General features: G+C 37.4%; 1 protein-coding gene across 3 annotated transcripts in view; it reads left to right on the forward strand.

The window, feature by feature from the left end:
* Positions 1-15,367, forward strand: part of DGKH (diacylglycerol kinase eta) — a 216,703-nt gene that overhangs the window by 198,254 nt on the left and 3,082 nt on the right. For 2 of the 3 annotated variants that reach the window (XM_043478239.1, XM_043478234.1), the window contains one exon: positions 1,376-8,264. The gene's annotated coding sequence lies outside the window, so the exon portion shown is untranslated. Of the gene's footprint in view, positions 1-1,375; positions 8,265-14,793; positions 14,815-15,367 lie in introns of those variants that run through there. The other variant, XM_043478232.1, reaches the window with a different exon arrangement.

A 15,367-nucleotide genomic window follows, 5' to 3' on the forward strand; every position in this document is an offset into this window, starting at 1 on the left:
TTAGCTATGAGTTACTCATTGTATAGAAATTTATGAATAGTCTGGATATTTCATAGAACTGCACTTCAAGAATAAATTAACCTAACCTAAAGGAACATATGGTAACTTTTTAAATGGAATAAAATGTTTCATACTCGGTTGATAAGGCTATTGAAGTAGGTCGATGAGGTTAGGTATACAAGCTAAAAAGGAAAACAAATATATTTTGTGGTCCTTACTGTTTGATTGCACTATTGTTTACCACAGCTTAGCCATATCTATTTCTATATTCTAAATATTAAGCTGATATATAGCTATAAGATTTCTTACAGTTCTGGTAACTGGTAGCTAGTGCTGTGAAAGGTTTTGGTGTTGTAATATTCCCAGTTTTGTGACTTATATATTGTATATTGAAGATGACTAATAAATTGGAGTAATATATTTATCTAGAGCTGGGAAAATATGATATTTTCAAATCTTCAAGTAAGTTGTATCAAACTTTTTCTTTCTCTTAAGTGAGATAAAAGTCTCACTTTTATGTTAAAATGTCTATTTATACAACAGGTTTCACCTTTTACTGGTTTTATTAATTTTCATATTAAAATTTTTCTTATCTTTTTATACCAAAATAATGATCACGCTGGTGATTCAAACTTCCAAGATGTATTTTAGTTTGCAGGGCTTTTGGCAAACAAAATACTTAATAACAAAGCAGCTTTGTACATTTTGTGGCTTTGGGGGCAAGAATTTTGCCTTTGAAACTCTATGTGAGGCAGTGCTGATATCAGCAAAGTCAATGATGGACAGTATTATTCATAATCATCAGCAGAAGGTTTTTGCAAGTTGTGTAAATCAGAGTGCATTTATTTATTATACCATGAAATTTAATCTTTATACAAAATGCATATTCTAGCTCTTTTCCTTGTTACTGCTGTTGCTTAGAGTGTAATAGCTCTGTTCATAACTTACTTATGTACTTGAAAGACTCATTTCTGCCAAACAGATGCCCAGTTTTTTTTCCTTGTAAAAAATGGTATTCTTTACTTCCTAGACAATGGAAAAGTCATAGGAACTTTGTTTAAAAAAAATCATTTTCATGTTTAAAATAAATACGGAAAAAGGCATAAATCAAAAAATGAAATCATCAAGATTAAGAACTTAATGTAACAAAGAGATTCATCATGCTGTATTTGCCCAATATACATTTTATCTTCAAGTCAGAACATCTTTTCTGTAGTAAACTTTCAACTTTTGTTGTAAAAGAGAGCTCAGTGATTATACTGCCAGTATAACATTTGAGGGCTTCCCTTGTGGCTCAGTGGTAAAGAATCCACCTGCAATGCAGGAGATGCAGAAGACACAGGTTCAATCCCTGGGTCGGGAAGATCCCCTGGAGGAGGGCATGGCAACCCACTCCAGTATTCTTGCCTGGAGAATCCCATGGACAGAGGAGCCTGGCGGGCTATAGTCCATGTCCATGGAGTCGCAAAGAGTCGGACACAACTAAAGTGACTGAGCATGCAGGCATTTGAATGAACATTCAGAATCTTGAATCCTCCAAATCTCACATACTTCCAGCTCTTGGTTTCAAAGTGTATGTTCTTAACAGGTTTGCATTTGACTCTGGGCTGCTTTAGTCAGAGTACCCATAAGCGATTATGGTTTGTCAGTTTGTTTCTGTCAGTTAAGTCAGTGAGATTCTAATTGAGTCTTGAATTATTTCTGTTTTCGAAATATTCTCTATTCAACTTTTTAAAAACCAAAAATTTGAAACCTAATAGCACAACAGCATACCACACAGAATAAAAATCACATTTTCAAGAAAAATGTCACATATAAAGAAATCACTTTAATAAGCCCTAAATTCAACTGCCATATTGCTTTACAGTATAAGAGGTAGATGAATTGTAAACTGTTTAAGAAATGTAGAAAATTAAGAATTTAACTCAAAAGAGTTTTATATTAATTTTACTGTTGCACAATCAATTATTGAAGGCAGGAAAGAAGAAAATATATGAGAAACATTCTATGGAAATTAAAGGATAAAGGAGCTTGGTAATTTGGGAGAGTTTTGGAAATGAGTGTGAATGTAGATCTCTTTCAGCTTAAATTATAGAAATGCAAAGCAGGTGTGAGATATATGGTGGACATGAAACAAGAAGAATATAAAAATGTCACACTGGTGAAGTTTGGAATTGTACCTTTACTCTTTTCAAAATTACCAGTGAGTTTAAGGAGCCCATTCTACTGTTGAAGCTTGGAAGTCAGTTAAAAGGTATTGGTTGGCCAGAAAGCTCATTCGGGATTTGCCATAACATTTTATAGCTATGATATAGTTGGATAACCTGATCATTTGTGTGCATTACATGAGGCAAAATAAACCCCAAAATATATACAGCCTTCCTAGACAATAATCCCTGGACTTCCCTGGTGGCTCAGATGGTAAAGCATCTCCCTACAATGAGGGAGACCAGGGTTCGATCCCTGGGTCAGGAAGATCCCCTTGGAGAAGGAAATGCCAACCCACTCCAGTACTCTTGCCTGGAAAATCCCACAGATGGAGGAGCCTGGTAGGCTACAGTCCATGGGGTCGCAAAGAGTCGGACTTGACTGAGCGACTTCACTTTTTTCAAGTAGTGAGTGATAGAGAGAGAACTGGTCAGTAGGGCTTAGCAACTTCCCAAAGAAGAGCTATCTAGTAAAGGTAGATCAGACCAGACCACACAGAGTAAAGAGATGCTTATGAACCTTCTCAGCCTTGAAATTTGTTAGCAAGGATGGATTTTTCTTTGATTTGAAACAAAAAGTATTCAAATTTATAGTATTCCTAGTAGCTGAATCCTGTGATGCTAGATGTGGGAATAGAGTTAGGTTCATTGGATTCCAAAAACTGACTTTGGCCCTGGCTCACTGTGTCTTTCTACGAGCTCTATGTTTTGGTCCTTTGGCTTCTCTTATTAGAAATGGTCCACGATATTTTCAGTTATAAGTACCAGGTAATTTTTCTTTTACAAGAGGAACTATGTAAGTGTGAATCATACTTAAACATACCTCTTTTCCCACTGTCGTTAGATATAAAGGATTCCCAGACTATAGCATGAAAATTAAAAGTCCGAGTTAATATCCTTCAATGTTCATTTTAAAAATGAGAGTGAAGTTACATTAGCACTGTCTTGCCCAGAATAGGTTATAGGTATTTTCATCTATGTAGTATAGATTTATATATTCATTTAGGATAGGCTAAAATCTTACTTCTAAAGTCTTCAGAAATTTAGAGTAATTTTTTTACACTCACCCCAGACAAATATTTTATTAATACATATATAATGCATATTATATAATATAGCTGAGTTCTGTGATTCTGTTTTATATATATATATATATATAACTAAGACCTGCACATCTTTTCATAGCTTAAATCCCCAAAGAGGAAATGTCTCTTTAAATCAGTGTTGAAAAAAAGGAACACTGGACTCCTCCCTTACCATATTTTACTCTGTGATGTCACTTACCCAGTGAATTCTGAATGGTTTCCTTGCTATTTGATCTGAAGCATACATCACTGTCTTCTCTAGCTATGGAGTGGTACTCTCTCTTGCAAAGTACCTTTAAAACTTCCGGTAAAGAAATTAAGCTAGAGATTGTCTTACTCATTACCATAATGAAAATCTGAGTACAATTAAAGGAAAGAAATTAGAATAACCCAGTTAAAATTATCAAATGTAGATGAGGGTAAATGAATATTGACTTTATTTTTCCCTGACCCTTGAATTCAGTCACTCTGACCACTTGACTCAAAAAGTTCTTTGCTAGATATGCTATTTATAGTAGTATAATATGATACATTGGCGCTCCTGCGGCATCCCTCTCCCCTAAAAATGTTGGGATTTTAGGAGGCTGTAAGCTGCATGACATCAAGGAAAAGAGTGAATCAGAACTCATTCACCTGTGTTCTGATCTATCTTAATGGCTTCTCTGGCAGCTCAGTGGTAAAGAATCCACCTGCCATTGCAGGAGATGCAGGTTCAATCCCTGGGTCAGGAAGATCCCTTGGAGAAGGAAATAGCAACCCACTCCAATATTCCTGCCTGGGAAATCCCATGAACAAAGGAGCCTTGCAGGCTACAGTCCTTGGGGTCACAAAGAGTTGGACACGACTTAGCGACTCAACAATAACAACTATGGCACAACTTAGCTTTCATAATAACAGATCTCTAAATGATGATTCCCAAATGATTTGGTACAGTGATGGGAATAAGTTATTTTTCTGGGAATTTGCTTCCCACAATGACCTGATATACAGTTGATCTTAGTATAACTTAAATTAATTATAATTTTAATTAGAACCTTCCCTGTTTAGAGATTTCTGTTGTGCAGCAATTTTTTTATATACGTGATGATGAGGATGAAAGCATTGCAAACTCAAGCAGTTCTTTTGTTTCCTCGCCTCCTTTTACTTGAAAAGCTTTCAGAAAGCTTTTGAGAGGTGACACAGTTCTCATAGCAACATTATGTGATCATGTTCTTCTGCCAAGAAACTCCTAAGCTAAAATATGGAGCAAAACACAAGCCTAAGCTAATCTTGGTTTTGAATTGTGTAAACCGAAGCATTTTCTATATCAAAGGTTTTTTTTTTTTAGTATTTATACAGTTGCATATTTTCTTTTTTGTCCATCTCAAAAATTGAATTGGCATTTTATGTTCTATTTCTAATTAGTTGCAGAAAAGCAAAGTGATAATTCCATTCAGACCTTTATCACCACAGACCTTCATTATTCTTCTCTCTTGTGCCTTTGCTGTAGTTTTTCAGTAACCAGTTTTCCCTCCTAATTCTCCCCTACTGCTCATCCAACTTCCACTAGACTGACAGAGTGGTCTTTTTAAAACACAAATTTCTTTTGTCATGACTCAGCTGAAAAAAATCTTAACTAGACTCTCCCTCTTTACAGCACAGCAACCCACCTCCGTAGCGTGATGGATAAGGATCTCCATGACCTCGTCACACCATTTTTAGCATCCTCACCTACCATTTCCACTAGAGACCTTTTGTAACCCAGGAATTTGGAGCTACTCACAGTTCAGTGCTTTGGCATAATCACTTGCTGGAGATTAACTCATTTAAGATTCAGTTCAGATTTTACCTTCTGTGACACTCTGCCTAACTACCCAGAAGGTTAAGTATTTCATCCATGCTCCATAGTCTCTTGAAATTTATTCTATAAAATTATTTCAATAATTATTGAATATGTATGAATATATGAAAGAAAAGTTAAAGTGTTAGTCACTCATTCGTGTCCGACTCTTTGTGAGCCCATGGATTGTAGACCATGAGGCTCCTCTGTCTGTGGAATTCTCCAGGCAAGAATACTGGAGTGGGTAACCATGTCCTTCTCCAGGGGCTTTTTCCGACCCAGGGATTGAACTTGGGTCTCCCACATTGCAGGCAGATTCTTTACTCTGAGCCATCCGGGAAGCCCCCATATATGATATATATATATATCACATTTCAGCAATTCTATGTATGTATCTGCTTGTCAACAACTGGATTTCTCTATCTTTGTAGTTTCAGTGTCTAGTGAGCCCATGGTAGGATTTTAATAAATGTTTTTGAAATGGTGAAGGTAATACAGAGCCCAGACTTCTCTGTGTTTTTGCACTTAACACAGACTTTCCTGAGAATCCTTAAAAGGTGGGTGTGTGTTCAGAAGCATGCAGGAACTCTAGGAGAATCAACAGAAGAGAAACAGCAGGAAAGAACAGTTGATTTATGAAGGATAATCATTTGTTAGCTACTCATGAGAAATATTTACCAAATTTGAATTCTTGTTTCTTAAAGTTGAGGCTTAGAAAATTTTCATGTAACTGCAGAGTTCTTATTTGTAATTCATAGATATGCCTTAAAGATGATCTTTCTTGTTGGCAGATGTTCTGTATTCAGTGTATACAGTCTACATAGATAAATATACTAATGACCTACACAAAACAATGACACTTGAGAAAGAATTAAAAAAAAAACGCAAAGGTAAAATTTTCTGAAAAATAGTTTTCAACCAGAGACAGAGAATGATTTGTGCAGTTTCAGGTCATTTTTCAGGTCATTTATAGTTAATGATTATTTCATTTTTTATTATGTAAATGTAAGAAGGCTTCTTTGCCGCTGTTGGTGACTCAGATGGTAAAGAATCTGCCTGCAGTGCGGGAAACCAGGATTTGATCCCTGGATTGGGAAGATCCCCTGGAGAAGGTAGTGGCTACACACTCCAGTATTCTTGCCTGGAGAATTCCATGGACAGAGGAGCCTGGCAGGCTACAGTCCATGGGGTTGCAAAGAGTCAGACACGACTGAGCAACTCACACACACACACGGAACATAAAGACTAAAAACTATTACCTAAGGGACTGTTTTTATTTTGTGATTCTATAAAGCCTTTCTACCATGTCTCCAAATTATGATAAAGGTTGACACAAAAAATCCTTTAAAGTCAATTTTTAAAATTAAATACGTCCAAAATTTGCATATAATTAAATTAAATGACTTCTTACTTCACTCAGTAGGATTTTTTCTACCTGGTCTACATTTGACCTTTGATTCATGCTGGCGATGCAAATAAAATAAGACCGCTCTTATCTAACAGAGTTCAAGTTCATGTTCATGATTATTTTTCTAGTCTGTTTAAGAAATTGGGAGGACATGTTTTTAAGGCAAATATTACTTCTCAGGGTTTTCCAGAGAAGTCATCACCTTCCACCTAAAAAACTAACAGTTCTGTGTCATAAAGGACTAATCTTGTTTTTATGTCCACAATTTTTGTATTTTCAGGTCAACTGCAAATAATTTTTGACCATCACTTGTCAAGTACATCTTTCACCAATTCTGTAAAACCCCATTTCCACAACCATAGGTGCTGTACATTATTCAAATGACTAATGAGTTTATAGAACACAAGTTCAACTTTAAGTCCATTTGAGGAAGGCATATATCCTTATTAATGACAGTTACTCCAAAATATATGAAATATCCATTGGGAATTCACAGTAAAAGGAAAAAGTTATAAAATAATGCTTTGCAATGTACTTCAAAGGCTCCATTTGTGGTTATGGGTTGATGTTTCCACCACTTTTATTTTTAATGGGGAAAAAGGAGTTGTAATACTAACAGCTAGCATACTTATCTAAGCATATAGTAAATCCACTATTAGTATTTATGTGCCATAATGCACTGATATATAGATGAAATAAAAATATTTGAGTTGCAAAAAATTAACTTCTCTGAATATTTATTAATGGTTAGACAATTGGATTCCTTTATAAGAAGGAAAAAATATTGTAAGTATGAGAAAAACCTTACTTGAATGTATACTTACATTTTGATAGGCATATTTTGAAGTCACCATTTCCCATCAGTATAAAGTATTAACCATTTCTACGTTCTCTAGCAAAAAGAAATTCTTAGTTTGATAGAACTTAACTCTTTGTTCCACGTTGTGAAAGGCCCACAAACAAAGGAGGCTCAGAAGACTGGACACTTGACTGTTACACTCAGCATCTTCATTCTACCTTTCAATAACGAGAATCAGTAATGATTTGCCTCTTATTTATCATCACATTGAATATCTAACAGCGTAGTTCCTTTCGTCCCTTGCATTGAAGAAGATAGTTGTACTCTAGCCTTTGCCATATTACTTATAGCTAATAATTTACTACATTTTTGTAGTCTGTTTTGAAACTTTTATCTGAAAGATGGAGATCCTATCTATTTATTATACAGTGGGCTCTGTTTGCTGCAGAAAAGAGTGAAACTTTAAATTGCTTAGCACACTTGCCAGTGAAATATACCTGACAGAGCAGAGGTTATAACTTTAGCTCTAATAACTTTTAATAATGGTAAGAAAACGTGAGTTTTGTTTGTTTACATGCTGTTTACAATGGCATAATTTTTTAAATATATACAACAATTGAGATATTTATTGCATACTATTTTAAAGATGTTTTATGTGTTTTCACCTTTGGAATATATTATTACAGTTCCTTATACTGATAATTTGGGTGGCTTTGTTAATGTAGCTAGTAACTTTTATGACTACTAAGTGACCGGGTTTCCGTGCCTTTCATTGTGGGATGCATGATTATGTATTTATTGTATGGAAGTCACTGATGCGTGTATTTTTGTACTTTGCCGAGAGTAATGGTTGATCTCGATGTATCTAATGATGAGAGATGCCTTTCCCAAAGGGCACTGCCTTGAGATTGTCCTTCTCAAATAAAAAGAATGCATTTGGAGTGTGTGAAGTCTCCATTTTTTTTTTCTGGTTGGAATGTTTTTTTTTTAAATTAAATATATTCTGTTGACATAATTGTGGAGTGTAATATAGTCATAAGAAAATAACAGAGAGACAGAGATCCTGTGTACCCTTTGCCCATTTCCCCCTGGTGATGACATCTTGCAAACATATATCACCACCAGGATATTGACACTGACACAGTCAAGACGGAAACGTTCGCTCATCACAAGGACCCACAACAAAGATCCCCTTGTTTTGCCACATCTATTTCCCTCCCACCTCCACCCCATCCTTAATCCTGAGAAACCGTTAATGTAGCTCCACTTTTATAATCTGAGCATTTCAAGAGCATTGTATTAATGGAATCATATAGTATGTGACTTCCTTTTTTAACTCCAACTGGTTTTCTGAGATTCATCCAGTTGTTGCATATATCAATAGTCATCAATAGTTTCTTTTTATTGCTGAGTAATACTCCACTCAGTGGGGGAATTCATGGTAAAAGTTTATTTGGTTTCTCCTTACAGTAATCATTCATTGAAGTTTACTGATAAACACTTGTTAAGAACCAAGTAGCTGTTTCCAGTGGGAACGATCTATGAATAGTCCTGTCTAGTGAGAAAGAAAGGCTATTGTAACACAGACCTTATGTGCAGTAATAAAAGTCTGCAACCATGTACAACAAGTCCCCCACATAGGAATGAGTTCCAGTCCAAGAACACTGTTCATAAGTTAGCCTAGGTACCTAATGAACACAATTGGCTGTCTAGAGCTGTACTATAATAGCTTTATAATACTTTTCACCCAAATAATACATGAAAGCAAACAAAACATTTTATATTTTATAGTACCATACATTGAAAAATACAGTGCAGTACCAGCTACATCACTGCTGCTTTTATGCTTACTTCTGGACCTCTTGGGTTTGAGATAAAGATGCTGTACTCTCTACAATACTGTACAGTGAGGTACACAAAAGCATAGCCTCGTGTGGGGGATCACCCACGTGACAACGTAGGTCAGACACATGACCTAACTTACGTGACCGGACATGTGAACGCATGTTCTCATCTTTGAAGTTTGCATCTTGAAGGTCCGTAGGTAGGGGACTCACTGTATGTGGGGAGCACAGAGGGAGGAAGGATGTAGAGGAGGTTTAGGGATGCCTTCCTGGATCGGTCACCTTGCATCTTCAAGCAGTTAGCCAGGCGAGGTTCGGGTGTGTGATGTAGGGCTGACAGTGCAGGAGAAGACAGCAAAACATCATGGTGGGTGCGGCCTGGTGCAGAAGCATAAAGGGAACACAGCGGAGATGGAAACTGAGCTGGTGACGGCCAGACAGCGTGATCAGATCTGACCTCCGTGGGTGGAGTAGACCTGCAGAGGACTAAAGACAGGAAGATTAGCTAGAGGTCAGAGCAACAGATGATGAGGGACTTTTTTAAGCACAGTGGAAAGTGGGGCAAGATGTTGCCCCCAGAGGAACAGCTGAGGGACTAGAAGAAAGATTCTTAGTTTGAAAAAGAGAAAATTTCGGGTTGAGGAAATGGGGTAGAGGTGGGAGGAGATGAGGTTGGACCAAAAGTTGATTAAGATACTTGAGAGACAATCACAGGGAGTTGGGCTTGCATTAATTTTAATTTTTTATTAAATTAGTTATCTTTTATTTATCCATATTTAATAAATTATTAAATCATTAATAATTTACAATTTTTAATATTTTATACAATATTAAAGTTTATGTTCCATTTACAATTATTTCAAAATATTGTCTACATATGTATTGTACAATGCATCCCTCTAGCCTGTCTTCTAACCAATAATTTGTACCTCCTGCTCCCCTCTATATTGCCTCCTCTCTCCCCATTGGTAACCACTAGGTCACTCTCTGTATCTGTGAGTCTTCTTCTTTCTCGTTATGTTCACTAGTTTGTTGTATTTTTTAAGATTCCACATGTAAGTGATGTTAAACAGTATTGTCTTTCTCTGTGTGGCTTAGCATAATACCCTTCAAGTCCCATCCATGTTGCTACAAATGGCAAAATTTTCATTCTTTTTTATGGCTGAATAGTATTTCATTATATATATTTTATATATATATATATACACACACACATATATATAAAACATCTCCTCTATCCATTCATCTATTGATAGACACTTCTAAATGAGATAAACAAGTGAAATTGACAGGAAAAACTGTGATGTCCAAAGATGCACTGGACTGTCTCATTGAATGAGTTCCCCTTTAAGAGAAGAGTTTAGAGACTGAGAGGATGTGAACCCATGGGGGAAGAAATTTTTTAACCACTGTATCCCAGTGTATGGACCAGTGCTTGGCACATGGTATATGCACATTATCTGTTTGATGACTAGAGAAGAATTAATTCAAGCATCAGATCACAGGATCAGAACATCTTGGGGGGCCCTTTAATCTTGCATTTGGCTATATATAAAGGGAAAATATGCAGAATCTTAACCAAGTTAGAAAAAAAAGAACCAGAGTTTAAACTCCAAAAAAAAACCTTGTCATCCAGCATCCTTTTAAAAACAAGTCACTAGTGACTGAAACATTTATTCATTTCCATGGTGACCCTGAGATACTGTCTGAAGGACTTTCTGAATCATCATATTAAATTATTTTTACTTTAAAATGCAAATTATATTGTATAAAAATTCTTTAAAGCAGTAACTTGTTTATATAATCATAATTCTTCCTTAATCAGAAGGTCAGTTTCCTAATCTTGGCAGCTCACCGTGTATAGTCTGTCTTTGTCCATTCAGGCTACTATAACAAAATACCATAAACTGGATAGATTTTAAACAACAGAAATTTATGGACTACAGTTCTGGAGGCTGTGAAATCCAAGATCAAGGTCCTAGGAAATTCTGTGTCTGAGGAGAGCCCATTTTCTGGTTCATAGAGGACCACCTTCTTCCTCTGTCCTCATATGTTGGAAGAGGCCAGGAAGCTCTCTGGAGTCTCTTTTTGTTGTGTGTGCTCAGTCACTCAATCGTGTCTGAGTCTTTGTGACCCCATGGATTGTAGGCCACCAGGCTCCTCTGTCTATGGGATTTTCCAGGCAAGAATACTGGACTGGTTGCATTTCCTTCTCCAGGAGTTTCTTTTATAAGGGCACTAATCCCACTCATGAGGGCACAGTCCTTGTGACCTACTCACCTCCAAGAGCCCCGGCCTCCTAATATCATCTTGAGGGTTAGGATTTCAACAAACATTCAGATTGTGGTGTAGTGCTAGCAAAATAATTTTTTACCAGGAAGTCTAAATACAGTAAATTTCCCTGCATTATTGTTACTATTTTAGAAACAAGAATTTTCCCAATAGTCCAAGGATCTGAACCTTATCTTTCCTTCCCTATCTCTAGCCTTGGTGTTAGTCTTCCCCAGTCCTTGTGCCATCACTGGTGCCTTCACAAAATACAATGAGTGCATATGGTTGGTAACAACCTGGAACTTGCCTCTGACTGGGGTGTAGATTCCAGCCACAAGAATGAGAGGCTACAGATGAGAAATTGTAGAGTCCTAGAATTGTATATAGCACTTCTTAGTTTGAGGCACTATATGTACATTTAATGGAATAGGAAATGTCAACCCACTCCAGTATCCATGCCTGGAGAATTCCATGGACAGAGGATCCTAGCATGCTACAGTCGATGGGGTCACAAAGAGTCGGACACGACTGGAGAGACTTAGCACACATGCACACATGTACACTTAATCTTCATCATAACCCTATTTTAGCATTAGTCCCATGGGAAATGTTCTCACACCCTCCACACAACTCTGGTTGGTTCTACTTTTGGCCATGATATTTTGGATCAATATGGGCTTTGCGCATTACCCTTCCTTAAAGGACAGACACTGACTTACCAAGTAGGAAGCAGCCCCAGAAGCATGGTATCAGTAAAGCACATTCTCTGAATACCTCCATTCCCACACACACCTCCTTCCCACCCCAATCCACCCTGCCATAGCACCCTACCAACTGGGAGGAAGTCCACAAAGAGAAGGGACCAAAGATTATCCTGTGGGTTTTTTAAAGCATTCTACTCATTTTTTCCAAAAAATACATTTTTTCCAGTATACACAAATACTGCAAGGAGCTCAAACCAATCAATCCTAAAGGAAATCAATCCTGAATATTCACTGGGAGGACTGATGCAGAGGCTGAAGCTCCAATACTTTGGCCACCTGATGTGAAGAGCCAACTCATTGGAAAAGACCCTGATGCTGGGAAAGATTGAGGGTAGGAGGAGAAGGAGATGACAGAGGATGAGATGGTTGGATGGCATCACCAACTCGATGGATATGAGTGTGAGCAAGCTCCGGGAGATGGTGAAGGACAGGGAAGCCTAGTGTGCTGCAGTCGCAGAGTCAGACATGACTGAGCGACTGAGCAATTGAACAACACAAATATATACATATGTGTGTATGCATACATATGTATACACATGTTTATATTTTAACAAGTTTAACTAAAAGCACTTATGCACATGCAATGTGCTTTAATATTCTCTATTTTTTTGTAGACCATTTTTTAAAAAGTCTTTTACTGAATTTGGTACAATATTGCTTTCTGTTTTTAAGTTTTGGATTTTTGGCAGTGAGGTATGTGGGATCTTAGCTCCCCAACCAGGGATCGAACCTGCACCCCTTGCACTGGAAGGCAAAGTCTTAACCACTGGACTGCCAGCAAAGTACCTCTATTTTCTCTTTTAAAATACTGATTGCAACCTATTGAAATGATTTTATAACTCACTAGTGAAAGGATCAGCCAACTTTTTCTGTAAAGGGTTAATAGTGAATATTTTGGACTTTGTGGGCCATGTGGGACTCTTAAGTCTACTCAACACTGCTGTGTCAGCAGAAAAGCAGTCACAGACAACATGTGAATAATGGGCATCACTGTGTTCCAACAGAATGCTATTTACAAAAACAGATGACAAGGGGACTTCCCTGGTGGTCCGGTGGTTAAGAATCACCTTGCAATGCAAGGGACATGGGTTTGATCCCTTGTCGGGGAACTAAGATTCCACATGCCTCTGGGCAACTAAGCCCATGCACGGTAACTAGTGAACCTGGGAGCTGCAACTACTGAGCCTGCGCCCCACAACTAGAGAATCCACGCATTGCAATAAAGGATCACGCATGACACAGCAAAGATCCTGCATGCTGCAAGGAAGACTCAATGCAGCCAAATGAATAAATAAATAATAAAACAAAACAGAAGGCAGCCTGACCCCTGCACTAATGGGTCATTGTCCATAGTTCTACAGTTTTAAAAATGCAGCCCTAGTTCAACAGTTTCCAATGCTCTGCTGACTTCCCAAGAATCATCTGGAAAGCAGGTTATAAAGTGTCCAGGACCTATGGAACTAGAATCTTTGGGGAAGGGATCAGTGTGCCATTCTGATCACCCTCCCTGCATAATTCTTACCTCTGACCAGGCTTAGGAATCACTGATCTGATCCAATGTCTCTACTCGCCTTAGCCCCTAGTTTACAGAAAATAAACTAGAGCTTGAAAGGCTAAGTTCTGGGCTTCAAGCAATTGTCAACAAATTTAAAGAACCCAACTCATACAAACTAGAGACTCTTAACCATAGTGCAGTTAAGTTGGAAATTAATAACAAGAAATCTGCAACAGAGCATAAAACTTACCTCTCATAACTTGTTTAAAATATATCCCCACAGTAAATCAGCAAAACTGAAAACCAGTTAAAGCTCAGAAGCCAATGACCGTTAGACTGACAATTAAGAATATTAAACATCTCAAGACTATGATAAAAGTTTGTCCAGCTCAATGGCATGAATGTCTAAAAGCTCATTATTCGATGATGACAATTTTTTGACCATCAGGAAACACTGATATGTAACACTTTAATTAGCTTAATTATGATTTGATGAAATATGAAATTTCAACTGGAAATCAAATTATTAAAGAGCACTTCAGCTGATTTGAAAATGATTATAGAATCCTGGAAATATACTTTACTGTTTTTGGCCAGAAGTAATTTCTAAATTTAAAAGTAAAATTCAGTCTCTATTTTTATCAAGATAGAAATTAGCTTAATATAATTTCTGTCTATTTTAATATAGGGACATCAATAACAATAAAATGAGTAAAAATAGACGCAAGCAAAAATTGGAAGTCAAACTAACTTTAGTGAATCAATTCATTGTAAACTCTGTGAACTTAAATATTAGTTTATATTCATTTTATATTGACTCATTCTCTGATATTCTGCATTCTCTGATAACTTTAATTACAGAGTAGTTTAGGTATTAACTAAAATCACTTAGGGCTTCCCTTGTAGCTCAGCTGGTAAAGAATCTGCCTGCAATGCAGGAGACTCCAGTTCAATTTCTGGGTTGGGAAGATCCCATGGAGAAAGGGATAGGCTACCCACTCCAATACTCTTGGGTTTCCCTGATGGCTCAGACAGTAAAGAATCTGCCTGCAATGTGGGAGACCTGGGTTAGATCCCTGGGTTGGAAAGATCCACTGGAAGAGGAAATGGCAACCCACTCCAGTATGCTTGCCTGGAGAATCCCCATGGACAGAGGTACCTGGAGGGCTACAGTCCATAGGGTTGCAAAGAGCTGGACACGGCTGAGTGATTAAGCACAGCACAAAGTCACTTATCTCCCTTGTATATTGAGTCTACATGAAAGGAAAGCTTTCAAGCCTACCTCTGAATTGATGTTTTTTCCCTCATCCTTGTCTACATCCTTTCCCCTGTCCCCCACATACAACACATACCACACCCCCACACACACACCCACACACAGAGTACCCTAAATTACACACCTACTCTCCTCCCTGGCTCCACTACCAACACCACCTCTTGTCAACCTGTCAAGCTTCCACTTATCCATAGAGTCGCAGCTCAGAAGATCTCCCAATGCAACCTTCTCAAGGCAAACTTAGACATTCTGTTCCCATTACACTTCGTTCTTGACTAGAGTGATTATATTACAGCATAACTATTAATGCATCTCTCTTCCCACTAAATTTGCTATTTCTTAAGAATAAAGAGCATATATTATTCATCTTGTCCCCATCACATTGAACAAAACTTGGCT

The sequence above is a fragment of the Cervus canadensis genome, chromosome 9, assembly GCF_019320065.1.
Source record: "Cervus canadensis isolate Bull #8, Minnesota chromosome 9, ASM1932006v1, whole genome shotgun sequence".
NCBI classification, from domain to species: Eukaryota; Metazoa; Chordata; class Mammalia; order Artiodactyla; family Cervidae; genus Cervus; species Cervus canadensis.